This window comes from Homarus americanus, unplaced genomic scaffold (assembly GCF_018991925.1).
Source record: "Homarus americanus isolate GMGI-L3 unplaced genomic scaffold, GMGI_Hamer_2.0 scaffold34360, whole genome shotgun sequence".
Taxonomy (NCBI): Eukaryota; Metazoa; Arthropoda; class Malacostraca; order Decapoda; family Nephropidae; genus Homarus; species Homarus americanus.
Window position 1 is genome coordinate 8,388,266 of NW_024739403.1, and position 8,389 is coordinate 8,396,654.

At 40.6% G+C, this 8,389-nt stretch overlaps 1 long non-coding RNA gene across 1 annotated transcript; it reads left to right on the forward strand.

Annotated features, from left to right (window-relative positions):
• Positions 1-3,042: 3,042 nt before the first annotated feature.
• LOC121874597 lies at positions 3,043-7,664 on the forward strand. Its single transcript, XR_006090468.1, has 3 exons — positions 3,043-3,196; positions 6,538-6,708; positions 7,175-7,664. It is a non-coding gene; the product is annotated as an uncharacterized LOC121874597 (long non-coding RNA).
• The last annotated feature ends 725 nt before the right edge of the window (positions 7,665-8,389 follow it).

Sequence of the window (8,389 nt, forward strand, 5' to 3'; positions counted from 1 at the left end):
GGTATTATCCGGTAGTGTGACTCTATACCAAATATCGCAGTTTTTCCCGGTATACTCCAGTTCCCTCCTGTACTAACACTGGATAGTAAAATTCATATTAAAGTAACAAAGAACAGACCAATTGTCCGAATGGTAAAATAAACTGAAAAGTGACGGGGAAAAAAAAAGCCAATTTAATGTTTAAATTTTAGAGTCACGGACCCCTTTGAGAATCTGGTGAAAGCTATGGACCCCCCTCCCTAGAAAAATGCACATAAGCACAACTTTGCATGTAATGATTATACTTTATTTTATTGAAAATTCATTGCCTCATACAGTGTATGACATACACAAAGTATAGTGAATATAAATGTTAAATTTTATCTGACCTTCACGGACCCCTGAAGCCCATCCATGGACCCCAGGTTAAGAACCCCTGGTCTAAAAGGACAATTTAATGTTTAAAAGGCCAATTTAACGCCAAAATTTCCATTTAACGCCAAAAAGGCCAATTATAAGACCATTGTTTATTACTATTTTGATTGTTCTTACACACACACACACTGTTAATAATAATAATTATTATTATTATTATTACACACTTAAACAATACATCAAAAATATTCCTACTCACCATTTATTATTGTGTCTGTTGTAGGTTTTTATAATTATATGGAATTTTATTTACAGTTAGTTGTTAAAGACCAACAGCATTATTATGTCAGCCCTGCACTTGTCAGTGAATATATATAAAGCCAAAGTGTATGTATCATGACTTTGTTTAGTGGGTAGATTATATTAGTAAGTGTGTTATAGACTGATAGGAATTATAGAGTAAATAAACGGTAAAATACTGGGTAAGGCATAAGAACGCAGACACTATGCTGAATATCATAGCTAGTAAAGTGAACCATTTGATCGATAAATATATACCCCAAACCAAACCCAATGCCTCTAGGAATATAAGGAGACCCCTACACATGAATCATGCGGTGGTCGACAAAGTTAAGAAGAAAACCCAGTAATTCAAGGCTTGGGTTAGGTCAAACGATGAGCAGGACAAGAAGATGTATGCAAGAGCCACGAACCAAGCAAAGTCAGAGTGTAGAAGGGCTGAAAAGGAGTTCCAGAGGCTGGTTGCAAGCGAGGTCAAGTCAAACCCAAAGGCGTTTTACCGCTATGCAAAGTTCAAATTAAAAATGTGAGTAGGAGTATCAGACCTGAGCCTTAAAGATGGTAGTTACGCAGATTCTGATCAGGACAAAGCTGAGGCATTGAACAGCTTCTTTTCCTCGGTGTTCACAAGAGAGGATGCGATTGACCTACCTGCGTTTGAGGACAGACTGTTCGACACAGCACTGACCCACATTGTGTTTACAGAAGAGGTTATAAGAAATAAACTGTCAAAGCTAAAGGTCCATAAGAGTCCCGGGCCTGACACGGTGCATCCTAGAGTGCGAAGAGAGTTGTGCAACGAGCTTGCCGAGCCCCTGAAGATCCTGTTTTGTAAATGCCTGGCTGAACAAAAGGTCCCCAATGATTGGAAAATGGTTTATGTGAGTCCTATCTTCAAGAAGGGCGAGCGTCACTCCACGAACAACTATAGACCGGTGAGCCTGACCAGCATAGTATGTAAAGTACTTGAGAGCATTATAAGAGATGCCACTATGGAACATCTACTACGAAACACGGTTTTATGCCGGGGTGCTCCTGCTTAACACAATTACTCAAGGTATTGAATATTTGGACCCATATTCTGCAACAGGGTGGTATTATCGACAATATATACCTAGATTTTATCAAGGCTTTCGACAGCGTACCCACGAAAGGCCGAAAATTAAACTGGAAGGGTACGGGATTCGGGGAAATGTCTTAGCGTGGATAGAAGACTTTCTGCATGACCGCAAGCACTGTGTGATGATTAATGGCACGAAATCACCATGTTTACCCGTCACAAGTGGAGTACCACAGGGCAGTGTATTGTTTGTTTGCTTCATAAAGGACATGCTTGAAGCTGTACAATCTTCCATAAAAATGTTTGCCGATGATGCCAAGTTATTTCGGGAAATTAAGAACCAAGCAGACTGTGAAGAGCTGCAGAAGGATTTCTGTGAGCTCCAAGAATAGTCGAAGATATGACTGCTAAGGAGGGGTATCATATGTCCCAACGGGACGAAAAAGCTGCATTAATTGAGACAATGTGAAAAGGACCTCGGCGTGTATGTTTACAATGAGCTGAAGTTCTCGGGCCATTGAGAACAGAAGGTAAATCAGGCAACAAAATTATTAGGTCTTATACGAAGGTCGTTCAGATATCAAGACGTTCAGTTCTTCGTAGCGATCTTCAAGAGTGAAATGCTTCCCCATCTGGAGTACTGTCACCCCGTCCACGAGATATGCTAGGGACTGTCAGTTGATTGAAAATGTCCAAAGGAGGGCCACTAGACTGGTGCCTGCACTAGGGCACCTCAGCTACCCTGAGAGATTGGAACGTCTGAACTTGCCTAGCTTATACAGTGTACTATAGACGGGTAAGGGGAGACCCAATTGAGGTGTATAAGCATATCGAAGGGCACTATTCGGTCTAGTTTCCTTATCTGGAGCTGGCGGACGCTCGCCCCACATGGGGTCACAGCTCAGGGTTGAAGAAGCCGCAAGCCCAGAAAACTGTGAGGGGTAACATTTTCGGAGTGAGAGTTGTGAACTCTTGCAACAATCTGCCAGAGAGTGTTGTGACGGGACAAACTGTGAGCTCTTTCAAGACCTGACTTGACCAACACTGGGGCAGGTTCAAATACATTCAGGAGCCAGTGCATGCCCAGTACTTGCCAACAGTGCGTAACAGAGACGTGACCGACCGCCCAAGCGGCTATCGAGCAGTGGTGAAGAGGATTAAAGTAAAAAGTGAAAAGGTAATTTGTATAGTTTGGAATATACTGGGTAATATATATAGTTTAGAATATACTGGGTAATATATATAGTTTGGAATATACTGGGTAATTTGTATAGTTTGGAAGATACTGGGTAATTTGCATAGTTTCTAAATAATATTACCCTTCAACCGTAGAGATTCATACCATAAACAGTTTTGGCGTGGTGGTGTGTTGGTTCAGTGGGACGGTACTCGATGTTGATGATGGAGGCCTCGGGTACGACTCCTTGACTGTCTCTTAGGAGACATTGAGCAGGTCGAGGCACAGAGGCAGAATTCTCAAAGGTTCGTAAGTGAAATTTGTTTTTTATCTGAAGTATCTGTGTTGGGTGGCGATGATGACCTAGCAAATGTTTCGTAGGGTAGATGTATATTAAGTATTTATTGTTGCACTTTGTTTATTTTAGATTAATGGGTAAAATTGAGGGTAGGGGGGGGGGCCAGGGGAAGACAGAGACTGGGGTGGATGAATCATTTTAACAGTTGTCGTCCCCGGAGAGATACAGCATCTAGAAGATTGATAAACACAGCCCAAAAACATTTAGAGTAAAGGGTCGTGGGTGCCAACCCTCAGACATGATGGTACTTTCATTATATTATGCTAGTGTCTGTTCGTCCGTCTGGTTTTCTGCAGAATTTACCTTATCTGAAACACAAAACGCGGGTGTCTCGTTTAGACAATAATTGTTATATAACTTCACAATCGGTTAAGATATTACAGTGATTGAAGAAGCCACACTTTCAGAAAACTTTCATGACAAACTTGTTTTGAGTGAGAGTTGTGAAGTGGCGCAGGTACAGATACAGTCTGGAACCAGTACATACCTACAGTATAGTATTTGCCAACAGTGAGTAACCGTGAGTCATGACCAAGCGCCCAAGTGGCTAACAGGCTGATCAGTGGCGAAGAGAATAAAGTAAAGTAAATAAAGCTGTGTGGATTCAGGTCAGCAAACACTTTTGGAGGTTCTGCATTACTGTTTAAAATACTGCGTTAACATTAAAAATATTCAATTAGTGGTGAGCTCACGCAAATGTGTTTGTGTAAACGGAGTACATCCTGTTTGTCAGTGTCGGGGAAATCCGTGATTACATTCCCGACACAGTTGTAATGGTCACATCAATTGTCAGTGTAACAAATCGAGGTTTAACTCTATCAAATTCTTACTAAATATTGTTCGAAAAATTACTGTTATAATGTTAATATTAGTGTTTCCCTTAATGTTAAGCTCTATTAAATTCCCGTTAAGTATAAGACGAAAACGTAAAGTGAATTGTGATCAAGTTGTGGTGGTCGACGATAGATGGCGCTTTATTGAAGAAAAACAATCCTCCCCACCGTCCTTAGTCTCACACACAAATAAACAATTACAACTAAACATCCACCAGTGAGTTAAACACGGATAGAGAGAGGGCAAGAAAGAAAGGGGGATAGAAGGAGATAGAGGAAAATTAAGAGAGCAAAGATAGAGAGAGTATTGGCCTTACACACACACACACACTAGTCTACTAGAGTGAATGAATGCACAGAATGAGATAAAGAAGATGAATAGAGAAGAAAAGCATAAGATAAGATAACAGGATGACCACAGGGGATGAAGACCGGAAATTAATACACACACAGACACTCACGATAAGCCACTGAAAAAGAACAACATAAACATCCGCAGGTCAGCAGGAGTCACTGAATGTCTACTTGAGTCAACTGATATTAAATTCTCCACTACAGTTAACTTAAGTCACGAAAGATCAAGAACAATATTGTTAAAAGAGGTAATGGACCACCTGAAGAATCATCACCCAGCTTATTTCACCTAACGATTAAACCACCCTAACCTAACTTAACCTAACCTAAACCTATTCTATCCTAACCTAAATCTAACCTAACATATCCTAACCTAACCTCATCCTCTCACAATAGTTTTAGGGTGGTTTAATCGTTAGGTGAAATAAGCTGGGGCGATGATTCTTCAGGTGATCCGAAAATAGTTCTCCATAATAAAAAAAAGAAGAAAAAGAGAAATAAAATAGAGTAACGCCGTGACTCGATCTCGGTCCTCTAAAATAGCAAACAGAAAGCTTATCCACTGGACCGCAGTTCGGCCATAAATTTAACGTTTTTTACGATATTTGAACGTATAATCATGTTCGAAGCTTCAAATGCTTCAATGAAGCTTCGTGACGTCACTCTCAACCTTCATATATAAAGTCTCGACGAACTCGTTTTCGGCCCGAAAGATGAAGCGATCTGGTTGAGCCCAGATTCTTTCTACTCCTACTGTATTTCAGTTTCACCACTTTTCCTTCAACCCCTAATTATCTTCTTTCACCTCTTAACTAAAGACTTCGTATCGTATCGTTTTCGGCCCATTCTTCACACTCACTAGCTGCAGCTGACAGGGAGGTAAGACGCCCCACACCCCGCACCTCTAGTCTCCATTATATACGTGTAATTTTTTCCCGACTGTCTACAGTCAATATGGCCAAGAGAAAAGGTTATTCTTTTGGTTAGTGTTTATATGTACTTAATTATGGCGTAATAAATGCTGATTTAAGTAACAAACTTACCAGCCGGTTGTTGCAGTTCACTTGGCTTCTAGAGACGTATCCCCAAGTTTCACTGGGCCGTAAGGCCTATGATACCTACTTTGCAGCTTAAACAAATACATTAATATGGGTTAGTATTATATTAAGTGTTTCTCTAGCGTCTAACCAGTAATTTATTAACGTTTTAAAACTTTTAGGCAAATATACCGCCAAATGAGCCATAACAACCGAGCCGAAACTATAAACCGGTGGCGAGTAACAAGCGTAAACCGCACATCAGTATTTGCGTTATAATTAACCAGTGAGTGAGTGCAATGACGAGATTGGGTGAAATTATTGTATTTATTTTTTTAATTTCACATTTTCCCTCTTGCTTCGAAGCCCAGCCCACTTTTGGCGGAGCCGGGTGGTCATAACTCAATAGTTACGCATTTCATCTAACGTTCATCACCAAAATATAACTGTTTTGTGGAATTACGATACAATATTTTTCACTGGCTAGTTCTTTGCTTCCTCTTTAACTAGGATTTCTGGGAGTTGAAACCGAATTTATTACGGGTTTTAGCCGGGCGAAGCGAGGCATGCTAGGCGAGGCAGGCAAGAAGCCAGACAGGAAGCGAAGCGAGGCGAGTTGAGGTAGGGAGCCGGGCGAGGCAAGGGAGCCGGCGGCGGGCGAGGTTGAGGGGTTTCAGAATATTTGTACAGTGTATATTAAATTTTTAAAAGTGGACAACCATGGATTTTACCATCGGAAAAACACATTGGTCAACAACCAAAAAGCACCAAAACTAAACTAACGTAACGTAGCCTAACAACGTAACATAGCCTAACCTGGAGGTTCGTTGGTTGTCTGCTTGTAAAAAAAAATACCGGGTTCCTAAAATAAATGTTAAGATGTATATAAAGACACCGTTAAAATGTATTGGTAAATAAGGCAGTAACCATCTAATTAACCTCTGGAAAATGTTAAAATGTTTGGCTCGCCTGAAGATTCATCCCCCAGCTTATTTCAACTGAAGATCAATTTAACCTAAGCCAATCTACGTATTACAATGTGTTGGCGAATCTTTCTTTTTCAGATCATGGAATGACTGCAGATTCAACTACAGTACAAAAGCCTCTGTTATAGGTGTGGTGCAGTATGTGGTCAGTGTGGTGCAGTATGAGGACACAAGTGAAGTGTGGTGCAGTATGTGGGGACAACAGACCACGAGTGAAGCTTCTCACAATACACAACGGTGTTCCTTCAGGTCAATTTTAACGTTTTGTGTGAAGGTGTGGGTGTTCGTAGCTTGCTATGGTATCATTTAATGTTTGGTGAGGGGTTGTGGGTGGATGTTGCTTCCTGTGGTGTCGTTTAATGTTTTGTGAGGGTGTAGCTGGGTGTGGCTTGTTGTGGGGTCGTATAACGTTTTGAGAGTGAAGGTGGGTTGGGCTTGTGGTGGGGTCATTTAACGTTTTGCGAGAGGGTGTGGGGGTGTTGACACTTAAGGGGGCATGAGGGAGGGAAGGTCTAGTCAGCTGTAATAAACCTTGTGTATAGTGCATGAAGCAGTGTAGTACAGTATAGTACAGTATAGTATAGTCGTACTGTATTGGTAAACTAATGTGGAGGTAATGATTTATGTAAACAGTTGGGGACAGTTCAAGTACATGTGATCTAGTTGCAAGTTTAATTTTCATTGTACGTAAATTACAACTTTAAACACGTTGCAGGTAACAGCTGATGTACGTGAAGGCCAATGGAGAAGTGACAGAACCTCGAGCAAGATTTAACTACCAGCATGTTACTTCAGCCTCATCAGTTAAGTTACTTGTACAGTATATCTTAGCTAGTATCTTTATCCAATAAACCACTCGACACTGCTCCTACACTGGGCAGTGGAGGGTGTGTGGGGGCGCCTTGCTGACTGTTTGAGGCCTAATAGGTCTGTGTGTAGACCTAGTGATCAGTGTGTGGGGCCTGGCGGACACTCTTGGAGGACTGTGTTGGAGGGCTATGGAGGACGATCTGTAGACAGACTGATATTAGAGTAAAATTTATATTAGTTGTAGTGACAGTATAAATATACAGAACTGTATGCCTATTGATTATTAGTGAAAATTAGTAGTAGTAGTAAACATAGTAAATTAAGCAAGTTGTTGTGGGTGGGTTTCAACTAACTTTACTAACCATAACCTAACCTAAGATAAACTATTCCAAGACATAAATTCAGTATTTTTTTGTCACTTACGTTAACTGATCATGAATTCATAAGTTAGTTTTGAAAGAAGTTAAATTTGACTTTTGTAAATAATTAATTTTTGAAAAATTATGTACATTTGACGACAGTTTAACTACATGTTGTCTAGTGGTAGATGGATATTGTATGTTTAACATTCATTCTACATAAATGCCAACTTTAAACATGTTGCAGGTGACAGCTGATGTATGTGAAGGCCAATGGAGAAGTGACAGAACCTTGAGCAACATTTAACACCCAGCATGTTACTTCAGCCTCATCAGTTAAGTTACTTATATATATCTTGGCTATTATGGTCATCCCATAAACTACTCAACACCGTGCTTCTACACTCGGCAGTGGAGGGTGTGTGGGGGGCCTGGCTGACTGTGTGATGGAGGGCTCTGGAGGACTGTGTGATGGAGGGTTCTGGAGGACTGTGTGTGAAGGAGGGCTCGTGAGTACTGAGTGGACAGATTGGTCTTCGAGTAAAATTAATATTAGTTGTAGTGACAGTATAAATATACAGGACTACATGCCTATTGGTTATTAGAGAAAATTAGTAGTGGTAGTAGTAGTAGTATAGTAGTAAATACAGCAAGTAAAGCAAGTTGTTGTGGGTGGGTTTCAACTAACTTTACTAACCTAACTTAACCAGCCTAAGTTAATTAAACGTAATAACGTAGACTGAACCAAATCCGTAATAGGG